Source organism: Mytilus edulis, chromosome 2, assembly GCF_963676685.1.
Source record: "Mytilus edulis chromosome 2, xbMytEdul2.2, whole genome shotgun sequence".
Classification (NCBI taxonomy): Eukaryota; Metazoa; Mollusca; class Bivalvia; order Mytilida; family Mytilidae; genus Mytilus; species Mytilus edulis.
Window position 1 is genome coordinate 20054397 of NC_092345.1, and position 21250 is coordinate 20075646.

General features: G+C 32.7%; 1 protein-coding gene across 7 annotated transcripts in view; it reads left to right on the forward strand.

Moving 5' to 3' along the window:
* The window catches only part of LOC139511679 (cAMP-regulated phosphoprotein 21-like), a 75114-nt gene that overhangs the window by 23475 nt on the left and 30389 nt on the right, over nt 1-21250 (forward strand). For all 7 annotated transcript variants that reach the window (XM_071298686.1, XM_071298688.1, XM_071298693.1 and 4 more), the window contains exon 2: nt 2821-3104. The gene's annotated coding sequence lies outside the window, so the exon portion shown is untranslated. The remainder of the gene's footprint in view (nt 1-2820; nt 3105-21250) is intronic.

The window sequence follows — 21250 nt, forward strand, 5'->3', positions numbered from 1 at the left end:
TTACTAGAATATGTGTGTGTGTGTGTGTTTTTATACTAGACATTTAACAACTTGAAGGTATTTTCTTTTCTACTAAAGTGCTGTGGATTTAGTGTTAGTTATGTACCAATTTTTCTGGATTTCATGTATAATAGACATGATAGACGAACTTGAAATTTAAATATTCTAACAAGAAATAAATTTCTTTTAAATCTGTTAAAGCCTCCAAATCAAGTAAATTTACATAAAAAAGACCTGTTGGTAACCTTCTGCTGTTTTTTTTTCTATGGTCGGGTTGTTATCTCTTTGACACATTCCCCATTTCCATTCTCAATTTTACAATTTATCTTCAAATCAGGAATTATTGGATCACAAGGCAATGATTCCACATTGGACCAACTATGATATACTGAAAACATTTTTGTTTGACTTTCTTTGTTATTTGTTATTTTTTAAATTTGTATTAGATTGATAAGCTTCCTACATTATTACCTAAAGGAGAGCCAGCTCTTAATAGAAGATTGGTCAGTAGTTCAAATATTAAGATACATGTTTAAGGTTCAAGAAGGGGGATGTGATATTTTAGAGTGCAAATAATAAGAATAGAAATTAATTTTTGTACCAGATTATCTCCCCCTTAATCCAAATTGCACAAGTTTATTACACTTCACATGCTTACGTTCTAGTGTCTTTACTAAGATTTAAACATTATTAGTGGACAAAACGATAACAATGGGACCAGACACATGTTTTTCAACTGAGAAAGTTTTCTTCACTGTTCTTATAGACAGCTGTCTTGTTAAACGATTTAAGAAGTATAATATTTTTCATAAAATTTATATAAAAGCAAGAATTTATATTCTTATAGCAATATGTTGAATTGTAATGTGGTAGACATTTATGGATTATTCTCACCTGTATATATCAGAACACTCTACAATCACACAAAGTCTTCTGTGGCATTTCAAACAATTAACTGATTAAATCATTCTGTTTGTTACAAGATGCTAAAAAAATTAAATAAACGATACTGGAAAAGTAGATTAAAAAACGATAAATCTTCTTTATTGAGATGTATGATTAAATGTACATCAAAACACTAAGAAATTTGCTGCAAGAATGAAAAAGATGAAGCCTATACATGTATATAAACATGTTGCTGTATACCATATTTGTTTTTTGGACATAAATCAGGCCGTTAGTTTTTGTCGAGCCTGCAACTTTTGTTGCAGAAAGCTTGACATAGGGATAGTGATCCGGCGGCGGCGGCGGCTACGGCGGCGGCGGCTACGGCGGCGGTGTTAGCTCACTTCTTAAAAGCTTTATATTTTAGACGATGGAAGACCTGGATGCTTCATACTTTGTATATAGATGCTTCATGTTACGAAGTTTCCGTCAGTCACATGTCCAATGTCCTTGACCTCATTTTCATGGTTCAGTGACCACTTGAAAAAAAAGTTCAAATTTTTTGTAATGTTGAATTCTCTCTTATTATAAGTAATAGGATAACTATATTTGATATGTGCGTACCTTGCAAGGTCCTCGTGTCTGTCAGACAGTTTTCACTTGACCTCGACCTCATTTCATGGATCAGTGAACAAGGTTAAGTTTTGGTGGTCAAGTCCATATCTCAGATACTATAAGCAATAGGGCTAGTATATTCGGTGTATGGAAGGACTGTAAGGTGTACATGTCCAACTGGCAGGTGTCATCTGACCTTGACCTCATTTTCATGGTTCAGTGGTTATAGTTAAATTTTTGTGTTTTGGTCTGTTTTTCTCATACCATATGCAATAGGTCTACTATATTTGTTGTATGGAATGATTGTTAAGTGTACATGTCTAGCGGGCAGATGTCATGTGACCTTGACCTCATTTTCTTGGTTCAGTGGTCAAAGTTAAGTTTTGAGTTTTGGTCTTTTTATCTAATGCTATATGCCATAGGTCAACTATATTTGGTGTATGGAAATATTTTATGATCTTTATGTCAGTTGAGCAGGTTTTATTTAACCCTGATCTCATTTTCACGGTTCATTGCACAGTGTTAAGTTTTTGTGTTTTGGTCTATTTTTCTTAAACTATAAGTAATGTGTCAACTATATATGTTGTATAGAAGCATTGTTAGCTGTACCTGTCTGCCTGGCATGGTTCATCTGACCTGGACCTCTTTTTCAAGGTTCATTGGTCTTTGTTTAGTTATCTTGGTTAATGTTAAGTTTATGTGACAGTTGTAATAAAGCTTAGCTTTATACTTAGGACTATCAACATAATATCAATGATTAGTATAGAAGGCGAGACATTTCAGCGTGTGCACTCTTGTCTCTATTAAGTTGTTTTACATTTGTCATTTCTGGGCTTTTCATAAATGACATGCATTATGGATTTTGCTTATTGTCGAAGGCTGTACAGTGACCTCTAGTTTTATTTTGGTCATTAATTGGTCTTTGGTGGAGAATTGTCTCATTGCAATCATACCACATCTTCTTATTTTTATAATGTTTTTTTTTTAACCTTTGTTAGTTGTTACAGTTTTAAACAAGTTTAAAGAACAGAATAAGGGACGGATCAGATATAACTTTAAAGAAAACTATTTGTTACTGGTTTTGAATTTTCTACTGAATTATTGGAAAGTTTGCTCTTAAATGGGATAATTATAAAAATCTATAAGGGTGTATCAGTATGTAGAAATTTGAAGAGACAAAGTAAAGCTAGTCCAACTAATTCCTGCAAACTGTTGATTGAAGTGATTAACCAGCATTATAGTATATATTGGCCTTTCATTGATATTCTTCAGTGCGTTTGATTGCCACAATTCATCATTGAATGTAATTCTGTATTCCAGGTATGATTAGCGATGGCCACATGACAAGGACACTGAAGATTTAATGCCTTGGACAACAACGAAGGTGACAACATCCACGAGCCCTGAAATATTTTATTACATATTGATGTTGAACGTCCCTGGTCAAACACTTAGAATTGCCATGAGTTGGAACAGTGAAAATTTAGTGCTTTAGAATCTAACAGATCACCCTAACTATAAAGACTTACCAAGGATATTTATTTATGTGCAATATATACTTCAATATTGATCTCAACATTTTTGTTCATATTTTTCATTGCAAGGTAAGTCAAATTCCATAAATAATAAGTCAGAATATAGTGATAAATGAATGTAGATGTATTTAGCGCTGTTCGGGAAAATACTGTTGTCCACAGAAATATAAGTAAGATCAACACTTCTTTTGCATTTTGGTATTTTGTCATTTGAATACAACCACCCACATAAAATTTTAAAAAATGCCCTCCCTAGTGGGACATGGTATTTCCTGGAACAACCTTTACACTTATGTATATAGCTGAATTTTGTTTCCAAATGACCATAGATCAGTCTCTGACCAACCTTCTGATGTCAAGCTGCAATCATTCATGATGTTAATTTCTAAAATATATTGTTACATTTTGCAGGGAACTTGTGTGATTTTACAAAATGTCAGATAAATTTGCATACAAGTACTACTGTAATTACATCTTTCCTGATACAAAGTAAAACCCAAAATATGATATTAAACATTAAACAATGTCATCTTTGCCTACATACAACCTACTAGTACTACATATATAGGCACTTAGATATCGAGCATATTTAAGTGAGAACATGGGAATTTCATGTCAAGTTATGTGTTTAAATCATTAATTCATGTTGCTATTTTTAATAAAATTTTAAATTGATTCAAACATGTGAATTTTAAACAGTTGATATGACTTTGATATTTATATGTAATTCCTAAACAAGGAAGACTAGACACAAAAAGGCCTGTTAAATGAAGTGAAAAAAGAACATGTCTAATATGTATATATTGCGAAATTACAGACAAACTGTACGTCTTTTCTATGGTCTGACATTTGCATATGTTTGAAATATAATTTTACAGGACTGATTATTAGTCCCTTAGATTTGGTGTATATATGATTTCAGAAAAAAAGATTTGTGTTTATTTATAGTGAAGTTAATTAGTAATCCATTGATTTTTGTCTGAACATATTATGTTAGAATATTTAATATTGAATCATTTGAAACTACAATTGTCAACTTGTTACTTCTAGTCTGTGCTTCCAAGAGCCTAGGTCATAAAACTTTTCTCAGTGATAAGAGTACAACATTTGTGCTCAAAACATAAAATCAATTGTCATCAAAGTCACAATTTGTAAAAGTATTTCAGTATATTCATAGGGTTTTCTGATACATGTAGCTCACAAAATATGATCTCTATACATTTTATTAGCAAATATTGGCTTGCATACAAGCCTTGTACAAGTTTGGTATCCCACAAGTGATTAGGAATCCACAGTACTAAGCCCTTTTCTGTGAGTAAGTCATCCTTATTGACCCATTTTAGATGAAATAACCGGATGTTAAGATTGAGAAAGGAAAATATCAAAATATGGTCAAATGTTATATGTATATTAAAACGAAAAATTCCTTATAAGTTAAACGGAAAGCTTCTCAGAAGAATTATATACGAATGATAAATTGATTTGTTCACGCTGTTATTGTTTACCGTGCTCACTACCAAAGAAAACAAAATATTTGTGTTAAGGTTTAGTGCTTAAGGTGAAATGTCAGCTTATAACAAACAGTAAGAACATTTGTCTTCTACGTCTTGACTGTCATCAGTCTACTGTGAAATAGAGACAATAGAGCTCACGGCTAAAGTTTGGCCACCCAATCCTTGCTAAGTGACGTGATGCATTATAACTACATGTTATTATGAAAATAAGAAAATCTGGTACTATTGCTAAGAGGCAACTCTCGGCCACTAGCTATATATAGAGATCACATGAAGTTATCAACTATTGGTCACTGTACATTACTTGTTATACAGTACAAATATAGATGTAACAGTTTTTTTCAGTTTTAGTTTTTTCATCACTTGCTTGGGTAATGAGGTGTCCATTGTCTATCTTTTAACATGTGAGAAAATCTTTTTCACAGATTTACCATGTTTACATAAACATTCAGATTCAGACTTGATCTGAATTATCATTTCTGCACATTTTCACTGGGTTTTGCTCATTGCTGAAGGTAGTAGAGTGACTTAACCTTATACTTAATTTGGTCTCTGGTGGATAGTTTTTCCCCCATAGGAACCTGAGGTCAACTGGGGCAGTTCATTCATAAAATGGAAATTGTAATCTTATGTATTGGCAATCATACCACATATTTTTTATTTTATAATGATGGAAAATATGTCTTCCTTAAAATTTGTAATTTATGTCTACATGTATCATAGACCAATTGTCAAGGCTGTCACAATTTTTGTTTAACATTGACTTTTATTTTATGTATTGTTTCCTGAAATTTTCATAAGTCTTATTATTTCATATTCACCTTAGTTCATTGAAACGAATGATTTGTGTACACAATTGCTATAGTTAATGTGGAAAAATACAACTTCTAGATTAACATATCTGGCACTAATAACTTTGTGGAGGAGGCTTCAGTATTAAGCTATGCAGTATATATATGTATTTGAATTCAATTTGCCACACAGATTCTGATTGTGGACACAAGATTCTCATTATCTGTTGGGGATGTGTAACAATTCGATTACAGGGTCTGTTTACACCATTGACTGAATAAGTCTGAATTCTGTATACACCACTTTTAAAGCCCCTCAGTCCTTTTGCAATCTCTTTGTCTCTCCCTTCTTCCATGTGTTCATTATACTAATATTTTTGTCCCACTTTTCTCAACCCGTCAGCTCTTTTCCAATATCTTTTGTCTCTCCCTCCATCCATCCACTCATCTACAAATATTTTTGTGGCACTACTTTTCTCAGGTGCTACAGTACAGAATGACTAGCTTCATGACAGTGATGTGTTGTAAAGTGAGCACTTTTATTATCTGTCTGACACCTCCTTCCTGTTGGCCCATAATCTGAATTTTTCCATACGTTGAATGAACTTAACATTTCTGTCCCACATTTCTATAGTAGTATTACATGTACGAAATAACTTTGTATTAGTTCTGCAGTAGAATAGTGATGACCTGTACTGATCTGTCCCACACCAGGGACACTTACTTCCTATTTTGGAATATTTTGAAGTGGGAGATGGGGTAACAGTCTCCACTACAGTACTAGTCTGAAGACAAATATTCTGACATTTTTTCTTATGAGTCTGAACATAGTTTTGCAAAAATGGACTGATCGAAATAAAATTTTACTATTCAAGGGCATTGGACTAGTTGCTAAAGGTAAGTTGGGGTATTTTTAGCAGAACAATGTGTGCCACTTCTTGATTATCCTATCCTTTTCAGATGAACTATGCCAAGAATACATTTCAGGATCCTGCTGATATGGAATCAGAAGGTCATCCTGTCAATGATCCTGGTCTAAATATATTGTCAACCACACAAAAAATTAATTTAAGTATCAGCTATTAGGTCAAAGGTCAAATTCTTTACATGTAAACTTGAAAAATGACATGTGCTTTAATTTTATTGTTGTGCATCAATGAAGTCGAAAAAGAGAGACTTAAGTGTGCTGATTGCAGCAGCGGCATTGGTGGACTCAACAATGTTTTAGTTTGTAATTTAGACATTTAATGGGGAACCTGACTCTGTTGTTTTAGCATTGGCCAATCTCATACACCTTCCTTTGGTTCATTGACTTTGATTGATTTCAATCTACTAAACCTAAGCATATCTCTTTTTCAACAGTTTATTTCATTTAGATACTTTCTAACAGGTTAATGATAGAAAATTATAAGAACAATAATTTATTTCATATTTACATATTTTATTATCCTTTTTATCTGTAGTACAAATTTTGAAATGTTTGTGATTGTAAATATCTTGTTTTCACAATGTTTCAAGTCAGTTCATGTTGTTTAAGGAAGTTACAGTCCAATAATTAGGTTGTATTCTTAAAATTAATGTCTGGAATATATACAATTGATCTGTAATATAGCATGTTTTCACGCAGTTCTGAAAATTGAATTTCCTCAGAAATAGATTTATTCTCAAAATAATTTTAGAGCATTGAAGTTTTCTAATTTTCATTACATGTATAGTAGCCATACTATTTTGATGGAAGGATATTTTGCTTGAAACATTTTTCGTTATGTTCCTTTTACAAGAAGGTTTAAAATTTACACTGCCATATCAAATTGAGATTTTCCCTTGACAGAGTACAGATTTGTCTTAAAATAATTAGTTTTATCCACAGTCCTTTAAGTTTGACACAATTCAAAAGTTCTGTGACCAAACACCATATTTGGTCATTAGACAGACATTTGTTGTGTTGTTTTGAAACAATTATTGGAGATGAGGAGACATAGTTGAATATTGAGGTTCTGTGTATAGTGTCAATCAGGAAGTAGGGAAACAGTCATTGTTGGGTAATGTTGGCATGCCAAACAGGAAGTAGGGAAACAGTCATTGTTGGGTAATGTTGGCATGCCAAACAGGAAGTAGGGAAACAGTCATTGTTGGGTAATGTTGGCATGCCAAACAGGAAGTAGGGAAACAGTCATTGTTGGGTAATGTTGGCATGTCAAACAGGAAGTAGGGAAACAGTTATTGTTGGGTAATGTTGGCATGTCAATTGACTTGGCTTTTCCAATAGAAGAAATTTTATTTTAACAATTTTGATAAAGGATTTTTGTAAAGATTCAAAGTTTTCCATTTGAAATCATAGGCTTAAAACACAAAAGCTGTAAGTGATATTGTTGACCAAACTCCGAGCTTGATTATTGCAATTTCAGAAAAATCTGCATTGTGAATTTCAGATATATGTATTGAATTCAGATAGCATTCCAAATTTTTATATGACCACAAAAAACTTTTGCGGTCATATATTGGTATGACGTTGGCGTCGTCGTCGTTGTCATCCGAAGATACATTGGTTTTCGTACTATAACTTTAGTTTATGTGAATAGAAATTTATGAAATTTAAACACAAGGTTTATGACCACAATAGGAAGGTTGGGATTGATTTTGGGAGTGTTGGTCCCAACAGTTTAGGAATTAGGGGCCAAAAAGGGGCCCAAATAAGCATTTCTCTTGGTTTTTGCACCATAACTTTAGTATAAGTTAATAGAAATCTATGAAATTTAAACACAAGGTTTATGACCATAAAAGGAAGGTTGGGATTGATTTTGGGAGTTTTGGTCCCAACAGTTTAGGAATAAGGGCCCAAAGGGTCCAAAATTAAACTTGTTTGATTTCATCAAAAATTGAATAATTGGGGTTCTCTGATATGCAGAATCTTAACTGTGTATGTAGATTCTTAATTTTTGGTCCAGTTTTCAAATTAGTCTACATTAAGGTCCGAAGGGTCCAAAATTAAACTTTGTTTGATTTAAACAAAAAATGAATTTATGGGGTTCTTTGATATGCTGAATCTAACCATGTATTTATATTTTGGATATGGGACCGTAATAGGTAAATGTCCAATTTAAAATTTTTAAAAGTTTAAGTTCTTGGACCACATTCATTCTGTGTTAGAAACCTATGTTGTGTCAACTATTTAATCACAATCCAAATTCAGAGCTGTATCAAGCTTGAATGTTGTGTCCATACTTGCCCAACTGTTAAGGGTTGGAACTCTGCGGTCGTATAAAGCTGTGACCTGCAGAGTATTATTGCAAAACTCACACAAGTCGCATTATTCGCAATAAAAAAAAATGTCAGTCTCTGTCCTAGAAATTAACAGCTTAGGCTTAAAGCCATGCTTTTCTTTAATAAAACCAACAAGGATGATTCTTTTTTTTGAAGGTCAAATAATTTTTGTGTTGACCAGGTGCTATAGTAATTGCTCATTATTTAAGGTTGGTAATTCACATCATTCATAGGGACATTAACCTGGTATGTTAATGGTCATTTTCTTGATATATGGTCACTTTCTCAGGTCATTTGATATCCACACACAAAATTTGGCAATGACCACACTTTTTAGGAATTATTAACAAGAATAATGATATGCAGCTCTGTCATGAAATATTGGTTCATGCGTAGGCATTTTTTTTCTGGGATGTTTATTGGAGCTACAGTAATTCACATATTAGGAGGGAAAACTTTCATTTGAAATGAACTTGAATGAGTGAATGATATTACCTGGTTCATCGTTTACATGGTAAAAAGGTGAAAATTGACAACAGTAATTAGCTTATAACAAATATTTTGATCAAGACTTACTTATCAGATATATTTACGTAAAAAAAACTCTGGATTTTTTGTCACAAATAATTTTTGATATATAGTAAATTCAAGACAAAAATATAGGTGATTTTAGAAAATGTACCAGTTTATGTGACCGCTAAAATATTTTTATTTCACCACAGTTAAAGAGGAGACGCTAATTAATCATAATTTTTAGGATTGTTTACTAATTTGTAACAAGGTGTTTGTTTACTGTGACATAACGAGTTGTAAATTATCAAACCTCATTATATTCTACATGAAAACTATAATCATCTTATGATGCGATATTTCCCTAGTGAAAACAGCAAGGAATAAAATTCTGAAAATTGTCCAAAAGGTACAGTTTATAGACAAAACATTGACACATGAATTTTCTGTACTGTATTGCAGATTATGAGATGGGGAAAGGCTTATTAAATGTAATTCCATAATATTTACACAGTTTGTGTAAGGTTCTTGTTTCAATGCTTACATGCATCCTGTATGCTAAAATTTTACGTCTGGAATAATAATTGTTTACAAGAGGACTAAAACTAAAATTAATCACAGGATTATTTTCTCTAAGATGGACATTTTTTTGTTCTTCAACATATACAAGGATACATGAAACATGTGAAGGAAAAGCCTGGTTTATCTGTAAATTAATTGATTTAGATTTACATTGATTCTTCTAAAACAACCATACCAAAAAAGTGTTTTCTATAGAAACATGGTAAGTTATTTGTGAAAAATTATATGAAAATGTAAGAGGTTTAAAGATGTTGGCATCAATTCTAGGAATTCTTATCTATGCAGAACTTAGAGATAACTTGTTATGTAATTCTGTAATTGAAAAGGTGGTAAATACATAAGATTACAAAAAACATAACAATTATAGTCTAAGTTCAATTTTAGTAGTTCAGTTTCCTTGAGAAAAAAAAGCCAACACCTAAGGTCTATTATAGAAATTGGTGTCTATTTCTTCTTATCTTTGCATTGTGAAGGACCTAACCTAATATAATCGGGGAGACTGAAATACTCTCCAATCTTTGTACATGTGTATATTGTATTATGTTGTCACGTTTGGAAGAAAATAAGGGAGGTTCAATGTAGAGGCTTTAAATAAATGAATTAGCTTTTCACCTCGGAGACAATTTATATGGGGTCTGATTGTGAACTGCTGTACATGTAAAGCAAGATTTTGTTCAAAGACACAGATTAATGTAATAAAAACCTAGTTTTCTGTCATTTATACCTTCTATTTCACATACAATGTTTATTTTAACATTTTGTTAAATCTTTGATACAACTAAAGAGGGTTTTGAATTTAATCACATTAGTTAAACCCCAATATGTATTAGTTGACATGTCAGACCCAAGACTTGAACCTTGTCTGTAGAATTTTGGTAGTCTTCTATACTCTTCTCACCACTGGTCTCAGTTGAATGTGAATATTTGGTATGGTTGAACTAAATTTTTTGAGGTCTTGGCCCTCTTCCTACATTTTATCTTTATCAATGGTCTGACCATAGATGGATATATTCATATTTAAAATTCCATTATCTAGCAATGCATGCGACAGCAGCATTATGCCAAGATACTCTTTGAGTAGACTTTGAAGGTCACATGATCACTCAAGGCCAGGACCCATCTCAAGCATCTCAACAATTTTTAGAATTCTTAAATGGAATTTTTCAATGTTACATATTTATTGTTAATTGCTAATTAGTTATACATCACCTGATCAGGTAACAGTGAATAGGTAATAGCTGACAATGATTTGATGATTTTATTAGTTTGATTTGACAGGTAATGGGTGTATGGTATATTCCTGACAGTGGTAGCTTTGTAAGTTAAGACACAAATGTGATGACCCAAGTCTAAACTAGTCAGTTTTGATGAATGGCATATTTGAGGGGTACCACAAACAGGGAAATTATCACCAGGGTACTGTGTTTTAATGAAGTATGCAATCTTGACGATACTATAACATGAAATCACACTGTATAATGAATATACTTTCAGGAAGCTATAAATATCTTTCGTTTGTCATCTTATGTCTCATCAGCTCAGTAAAGTCAGTGCTTCATTACTGAAATGATTTATAACTTATTATTCTTAAATTCCTTATTGACAAATTAAGAAACTCTGGTTCCTACTCCCTGAGGCAAAGTTAATCATTGATGAATTTGACTATACATTTTAGGTGTCTTTTGGTCTGAATGCTAATGTTTCTACAAACCTGGTTCTGATTTTAGCTTCCAGGTGAAGGTCAAAACCAGAAAAACACTTAACCCTGTTTAGGGAATGACTGGAGCAGGCCCCCTGTTATGGCAGTCAGTAGTCCCCCTTATGAAAATTTCTTTATCCGCCACTGATTCACCTTTAGTACATTTGTACTCATTTAAAAAACAAACAGAAAATTGGACCCTCGCATATCTTGTTAAATATGCACAAAAATGAATGAAATGACAAATAGCTGGCTGAGTAATTTATTATCCTCCAAATTAGTCTGCACATATAATGCAATTTGATACAAGAAAATAGGGAAACAAATTGAAAAGTAAAAAAAATGATAATGTTGTCATAAGAGGAATAATTACGACAGTGATATTAATAGGTCATTTATTGTTGTAAAACACCAATTATTATGACACAACATCTGATCGTTATGACACCAGGAAACTGTTTATGGTATGGAAGCAAAAATATACACATAAATCTGAGACATCTCTCCTCTTACAATAAACTGTTATGTGGCATGACTGGAGGATTTAAGTCTGTATGTTATTGTAAGTTAGGCAAGTATGTTAATGTTGCAGGATTTAAATAGAAGTTTATGATTCTTAAATTTGTATTTTGATTCCATTATTGATGGATGGGTTAGTTGTTAGATTTCTATATTGACTTGTTTTCAAAAAAAATTGTGGAGAGGGTACACAGCCCCCTTCCATCATCCAAAAAATTATGTCATGTGAATCCTTATTTAAATAATGTTCTGAGTTTTACCCTTTTCTCAAATGTTATGAAACTGATACAGAATGCTTATTACCACAAAACATAGAGCAAGAATAAATTTTGGTGGTGTCACTTTAACCATTCTAGAGTTATGCCCCTTTACAAATGGAAAACTTGCTGTATTTTATCGTTTCCGTTCTCCAACTTCAGTTTGCCTCAACCAAATCTTATGGAACTGATACACAATTATTATTACCACAAAACTCTGTTTAAGTACAAAGTTGGGTTAAGCGTCACTTTTACCGTTCTTCAGTCATGTCCTAAACTCCTATTTAACCTTATACAGTATGCAAGCGGGGCATCATCTGCGTCCCATGGTCACATTCCCCATTTGTTTAAAATAATGATTGCCTCTTAAAGTAAAGGTAACATTAAGTACTTTATAAAATGCACTTGTAAGTTTGTTTATTAAGATTTCATTCAAGTGTAATATTATGAATTATGACAGTCCTATGATGCAACTACAGGATATAATTTAACAAATTTTAACAGGCAAGCCCATTCTCTTTATAAGTAGTGTCCTATGATAGAGGTGTCTCCTTACTTGTATTGAGGGAATTTTCATTAGCTCTGGTAGCTATTTAAGGAGTATTCACTGACTGAAGTGTAAGTGTAATTCATCTACAAGTATAGATATGTTGATTCAACAAATCTACAAGTATAGATATGTTGATTCAACAATTTCTCTTTTTCCAAATTTAAAGCAGTGTAACGGGGTTGTGTCCTATATAGAGGCTAGTAACACATATATTAAAGCAATAAAGGAAACTACCACTTCTGTTGCTCATAATCAACATAACTTGAGGATAAATGCAGACAATTTGATTAGGGAGAGTTATAACATTAGGGACCAATTAAGTAATCTTATGTAAGTAAGTAGGTTACTATGACCAATTTTTTTTTTGATGAATCGATGGAAACGTTGCTTCTTTTATAAAACCTCTTCAATTAGTGTAAGAAATTAAATTATTTGTACTAAAATTAGATAATAATTTAAAGTCTCAGAGTCTACTCTAAAGAAAATGCTAATTTTATGGATTTGTTAGTTTTGAAAAGAACTAATTGACCAAACTCCATGTATCTGTATAGCTAGTACATGATGGATCTAATAAACAGAAATACAAATGTCTTCAGTGAGGATATTAAAAGAGCTTTACTAGATCTAGGCTTCAGTAATTATATCAATGTCAAGAAAAAGAGATTTGGTGCACACAGCTGAACCAAGCAACCCAACAAGATTAAAACAAAAGACAGCAGTATTTATAGATTTCAAGATTCTACATTCTTAATCAGAAAGTTTTTCTAAGGCAAAGATCTAAACTACATAATGATAGTAAGAAAAAAAAGTGCCCAGTTATTTGTATTGTAGTTTGACTGTGTACGTAGGTTAGGACAAAGTATAGTCCGAAACAGTAATTCCATGCCGGACGTCATGCTTGTATTTTAATTTTGTTGATTTCTATCCAAAAAACCTTATAAAGTCTTTATACAAAATCAGTTGCAAGGTAACTTTTTTTATTCCCCACTTAGGGACATTATGTTTTCGGTCTGTGTGTCCTTTCATCCGTACTTCTGTCTGTCTGTCCGTCTGTGAAGTTTTTTGGTCAAGGTAGTTTTTAATGAAGTCCAATCAACTTGAATCTTAGATCACATGTTCTCATGATTTGATCTTTCTAATTTCAATGCCAAAGAGTTTTGACACAAATTTCACAATCCACTGAAAATAAAAGAGAACATAGAAAATGATAGTGGAAGTGGGGCGTTTGTGTACTATGTTATAAATCATAAGATGAGGATTGAGCTTTTATAAACATATAAACTCCTTCCATATTCCTGTATGATATATTCTTTACGTGCCTGTCCCTTTCTAGAAGCATGTAGTCTGAAGCTTAACCCAGGCCATTGGTAAGAATGTCCCTTTTGAATATGTATTTACTGTAGACAATTATTGCCTGCATTTATTATTGCAATTTTGTCATTTTAGACTGAAATGCAATTTCAATTTTTACGATATTCAGAAAAATCCCTTTTGATTCATATAAAAAAAAATGTGAGTTTTAATTATTGCAATGATAACCCTGTCGCATTTTTCGCAATAATAAAAACATCCCAATTATTTCTATATTTACAGTATAGGGAGTCTTACAAGAGTTTGTTTTAGCATAATTTACACTATAGGTTTTGTGATTGATTACAAAGTTCTCTTTTTTATGGATATTTATCTCATTGGCAAGCATGCACCACATCTATTTATTTTTATATCTCTTAATTGATTTTATGCAAAATACAAAAAACATGTATGCATGCATCAAGCTGTTATTCAACAGTTACATCATGTTTTTATTGTTTCTTTTCCACCAGAACATTAAATACAAATGTGTAATGGTTTCTGTAATTTTAAAAAGATCTATTTATTTAATCAACTGAAATAGAACTACAGGTATTGTATTAGTATTGAATCAATTAATTCATTTGGAAACAAAACAAAATATTATCAAAGAAAGCAAATCATTAATTTTCTGATAAAGATGGTTTTATCAACTGAAAATGTCATAGAAATGTTGATATGTTGTAAATTGCTGGGTCAATAGTAATTTAGTGGAAGAAAGATATTAGGTTTATTACAATTATCAAAGATCAGAAATATTGGCAATAGCAAGAAAAAGAAAGTTACAGGAGAATTAATCAAATAATTAGAATGTAAACAGAATCCACTATCACTTGTAATTGATATTTTGTGCACACTAGATGTGGGGCTATAATGTAATCACCATGTCCAACTGCCTGTCTATTCAAAAAATATTTTTTGTTACACTTTTCTTAGTTAATAAAAAATAGCAGGTACTGATGCCAAATTGTATTTTGAACTGTTATAAATTTTGTCTGTTAGAATACCGTCAGAAGCACTTTTCTGGACTTACCTTTATCAGGAAATCGTAAATCCATATGAATTTGACAACCATGCAAGAGAACAAAATGTCAGTAAGTTTGAACTAGTACATTTACTCTTTCATATCACAAATGAGGGCATAGCTGTGTCTCATAGATAAATAAAAGAAACACTTTTTCTATTAAATTTGATTATGTTTGTCATGCATTTTTCTGGAAATGCAGGAGACAATTTTTATACCTGTTCATAACCTTACTTGATATTTTGCAAAATTCTGGGAATGGGTTGATTTGTGGTCATATCTAGTTGTATGTTCTGAAACTGCTTTTTAATTTAGTTTAAATCACCTGTTCTACATCAATTTGTGGTAAATTTTACCTGTGTTGTCATCCAAGTAAACATGTTTTTCTTTACTATTAAATAACATATTGATTTCTTATTTCTTAGACAAATTCACTTTTATCACTTAGATTACATAAATTACTCATTACAAAGAGCAATTGTCTAGAATCAATCATTGAATGCGCTTTTGTAACAATATTAGTTTACATATAATTTGAAAGTGTCAAGGCTTCTCATTCAGGACTACTAAACATTGGTGATAGATAACCAGTGACACATTTAGGCTCTGGACTGAATTGTGAGTATAGATAATGGCAACTACTGACAAGGCTCCTGACTGTTTAGTGAGTATACATTGTGAAAACTACTGACAAGTCTCTTGATTGTTTAGTGAGTATTCATGGTGACAACTACTGACAAGGCTCTTGATTGTTTAGTGAGTATACATTGTGATAACTACTGACAAGTCTCTTGATTGTTTAGTGAGTATACATGGTGACAACTACTGAGAAAGCATTTGATTGTTTAGTGAGTATACATGGTGACAACTACTGACAAGGCTCTTGATTGTTTAGGGAGTATACATTGTGACAACTACTGACAAGTCTCTTGATTGTTTAGTGAGTATACATGGTGACAACTACTGACAAAGCTCTTGATTGTTTAGTGAGTATACATGGTGACAACTACTGACAAGGCTCCTGACTGTTTAGTGAGTATACATGGTGACAACTACTGACAAGGCTCTTGATTGTTTAGGGAGTATACATGGTGACAACTACTGACAAATCTCCTGACTGTTTAGTGAGTATACATGGTGACAACTACTGACAAGGCTCTTGATTGTTTAGGGAGTATACATGGTGACAACTACTGACAAAGCTCCTGACTGTTTAGTGAGTATAGATAGTGACAACTTTTGACAAGGCTCTTGACTGTTTAGTGAGTATAGATAGTGACAACTTTTGTCAAGGCTTCTGACTGATATGGGAGTATAGATAGTGACAAGTTACAACTACTGTCGAGGCTTCTGACTGTTGAGTGAGAAAACATTTTGACAACTAGTGACAAGCCTTCTGACTATTTAGTGGGTAAAAAAATTACATTGTGACAACCACTGACAAGGCTTCTGACTGTTTAGTGAGTATAGATGGTGATAACTACTGACAATGCTCCTGACTGTTAGTGAGTAATTATGATGACAACTACTGACAAGGCTCTTGACTGTTTAGTGAGTACACATGGTGACAACTACTGACAAGGCTCTGGACTCTTTAGTGAGTATACATGGTGACAACTATAAACAAGGCTCCTGACTGTTTAGTGAGTATAGATAGTGACAACTTTTGACAAGGCTCTTGACTGTTTAGTGAGTATACACGGTGAGAACTACTGACATGGCCCTTGACTGTTTAGTGAGTATAGATGGTGACAACTATAAACAAGGCTCCTGACTGTTTAGTGAGTATAGATAGTGACAACTTTTGACAAGGCTCTTGACTGTTTAGTGAGTATACACGGTGACAACTACTGACATGGCCCTTGACTGCTTAGTGAGTATAGATGGTGACAACTACTGACAAGTGAGCATACAAAGTGACAACTACTGACAAGGCTCCTGACTGTTTAATGAGTAGTCATTGTGACAACTACTGAAAAGGCTCTTGACTGTTTCATGAGTAAAGATGGTGTGTGACTACTGCTATTGAGGCTCAGGACTGAGAGTTTTTTTAATGGTGGCAACTACTAACAAGGCTCATGACTGTTCTGTGAGTTAGATGGTTGCAAATAATGACAAGGCTCCTAACTTATGGGTGGATTTAGATTGTGAAAATGCAGACAAGGCTCATGACTTACAAGTGGTTACAGATAGTGACAACTACTGTCAAGGCTCTGTACTTACAAGTGGTTACAGATAGTGACAACTACTGTCAAGGCTCATGACTTACAAGTGGTTACAGATAGTGACAACTACTGACAAGGCTCTTTACTTACAAGTGGTTACAGATAGTGACAACTACTGTCAAGGCTCTGTACTTACAAGTGGTAACAGATAGTGACAACTACTGACAAGTCTCTGTACTTACAAGTGGTAATAGATAGTGACAACTACTGTCAAGGCTCTGTACTTACAAGTGGTTACAGATAGTGACAACTACTGTCAAGGCTCTGTGCTTACAAGTGGTTACAGATAGTGACAACTACTGTCAAGGCTCATGACTTACAAGTGGTTACAGGTAGTGACAACTACTGTCAAGGCTCTGTACTTACAAGTGGTTACAGATAGTGACAAATACTGTCAAAGCTCTGTACTTACAAGTGGTTACAGATAGTGACAACTACTGTCAAGGCTCATGACTTACAAGTGGTTACAGATAGTGACAACTACTGTCAAGGCTCATGACTTACAAGTGGTTACAGATAGTGACAACTACTGTCAAGGCTCTGTACTTACAAGTGGTTACAGATAATGACAACTACTGTCAAGGCTCATGACTCACAAGTGGTTACAGATAGTGACAACTACTGTCAAGGCTCATGACTTACAAGTGGTTACAGATAGTGACAACTACTGTCAAGGCTCATGACTTACAAGTGGTTACAGATAGTGACAACTACTGTCAAGGCTCTGTACTTACAAGTGGTTACAGATAGTGTCAACTTCTGTCAAGGATCTGTGCTTACAAGTGGTTACAGATAGTGACAACTACTGACAAGGCTCTGTACTTACAAGTGGTTACAGATAGTGACAACTACTGACAAGGCTCATGACTTACAAGTGGTTACAGATAGTGACAACTACTGTCGAGGCTCATGACTTACAAGTGGTTACAGATAGTGACAACTACTGTCAAGGCTCTGAACTCACAAGTGGTTACAGATAGTGACAACTACTGTCAAGGCTCTGTACTTACAAGTGGTAACAGATAGTGACAACTACTGTCAAGGCTCTGTACTTACAAGTGGTTACAGATAGTGTCAACTTCTGTCAAGGATCTGTGCTTACAAGTGGTTACAGATAGTGACAACTACTGTCAAGGCTCATGACTTACAAGTGGTTACAGATAGTGACAACTACTGTCAAGGCTCTGTACTTACAAGTGGTTACAGATAGTGACAACTACTGACAAGGATCTGTACTTACAAGTGGTTACAGATAGTGACAACTTCTGTCAAGGCTCTGTACTTACAAGTGGTTACAGATAGTGACAACTACTGACAAGGATCTGTACTTACAAGTGGTTACAGATGGTTACAATTTCTGACAAGGTTTTTGACTTACATTTTTTAACATATGGAGACAACTACTGACAATGCTACTGACTCATGAGTGGTTACAAAAAAAATGTTCATTTTAGTAATTCTGAAAGAAAATAGGATAAATGATCATGAATACAATGAAAATGTTAAATAAGTAAGGAATTGATTTTCTTATTTTAGCTTAATTATGTGTTATGGTTTAGGTATGGAGGTTGAATCATAAATATATACTAAAGCCTTAATAAAACGGATCATCAAAATACAAGATTGGAAAAAAGATGTAGACTTATTGGAATTCTTGAAATTAATTGACAGACATTTATGTAATGTTCAAAATGTAGTGGGTGCAAACGCATTGTATCAAAATCTCCCACTTAATCTCATAAATGTTAATGTTGTTATATGGACTGTTGTTTGATTCATGTAAAAAAAATGTTTTTGTCTTTAAAGGCAGTTTCTTCCTTTGTGTTGTTATGCAACATCCTATTAGTTACTAACTGCTTGAATACCTGAAATCAAAGTTAAAACACTTGGTTTATTCTTTGAAATTTACAATCACATATATTATTTGTTTCAAGATTAAGTCAATGTATGTTTTTGTTGAATTTGATAAAGATTGAAAATAGTTTCGGTTCGATCTTCAAGATAATTAAGTGCTCTGTTGTTTAAAATCAATATACAATAAATTTTATGTATATGATTATATAATTCTAGGATAAATTCTTACTAATTAGCCAATAACTAATCATGGGTCTTTTTCATATAAAAAATAGTTTAAGATAATCTTAGGATTATTTTTGACTAATTAGTCTAATTATGTGTCTTTTTCATATAAAAAATAGTCTTAAGAAAATCGTAGGATTTGTTTTGATTGTACAATATATATTGATGTGCAATGAATTCTATAAATGGAAGTACTGAAACATTCTGACATCATGTGGGTGGACTTCTTAATGAATCTAAGCTTGATCCAATACACATCATAGAAAAATAAACTCTTATTGTGACGTGTTCTGTCTGCTGACGTAGTAGTGGTATTTAAAATGTTTTGATCATTTATCGCCTTTTTAGGCAGAAGCTTCCTAATCTGGAAATTTAATTTGCATCAACCATTTTAGTACCATCCGTATTTATCTGATATAAAAATATGAACATTTTTTAAGTGGGTTTTCTTGTCTTTTTATATTTTAACATTGGACATTAAATAAATTGAGAATTGTCAGCAATGGTTTGCAGATGACTCCAATAAGAAGTAGATATACCCCTTTGAGGTGTCAACTCAGTGGGTTTTTTTCACAGTATGCAACTTGCATCAATGTCAAATGAAAGTTTTTAATAATAAAAAAAAAGCATGAAGGGAGTCTTAATTGAGAATTTATCCTTATTTTTCGCTATGTTTATAGAGCATACATCTGTATGCAGGTGCTGTTGGTACTTTGTGTCTTTTGTCTTTTTGAAAGATGTAGAAAAAATAAACACGTTCAAGCCAGATGATTTTATATATATAAGGTTTTGCCCAAGTCTTTTCAAATTTGTTTTTGCTTGATTCCCATAAGCTTGCCATAATGATAAACTGGAGAAATAGTTTTATAACTATCCTCTTAAAATATAAAAAATGATTCTCTTTTTTTGCAAATTTGTTCCAAAACAAATTATCAAGTAAAACTATTATTTGAAAATACAACTAAAAAAATTAATACTTCAAAGTTATGGATATAAAAAGTGTGAATTCTAGAGAAGCATCTGGTTATTTAATTCACAAGTTTTGTTTTTCTGACGTCATCTGTTTGTACTTTCCATAATATTTACAAGGTTTCATAACCTCCTAAGTTTTGAACAAATCTTTTAGGTATATCTTTAGTACCTATAATGATATGCAAAATGGTTTTTTCTTTGAAAAATGTTCTTTGTACAGGGAAAACTTGGGCCCAAATTGCCTCACAATAAAAGATTATTATAAGCACCATGGACATATTCAGTATAAATTAAAGGACCCAAGTCCAAAATTCAGAAGCCTGGGCTACTGAGCACCTGCACATCTTTATCCCTTGTAAATTGAAGTGGTGGCTAAATAATATGGCAACAATTTTAAAACATGTAGAATTGTGAAATCAGTCGGCAAGACAATTTAGAACTAGATCAATAAGTTATGCAGTGTTGATAAGTGGCCACTGCAAAGTGCATCTAAATACATTCTATTAAAACTTTTAACTGTATTTGATATAATGATAATATATTCTGCTTTATGACTTTTAATTCAAATGTTAGTTTTCACAGTTTTTTTTAATCCCAAGTTATAGTTTTGCGTCATATCATAACATTTAACATAGAAATCTGCTTGTACAGAAAATGTGTTAATTTTTCAACTTATAAATTAAATAGCGATTTTATAGGAAGTAGGTTATAAGTGTCATACATGACTAGAACAGGAGCCTCTGAACTTGTTCCTTTAGAAAACAATATTTATGGTAAATTGTACTACTTTTTATGAGGATGATGCGACAGTATATATAAGTTATATCTTTTTTGGGGATGTGTATTTTATATCCTCAATACATGTATTTTTAAACATGA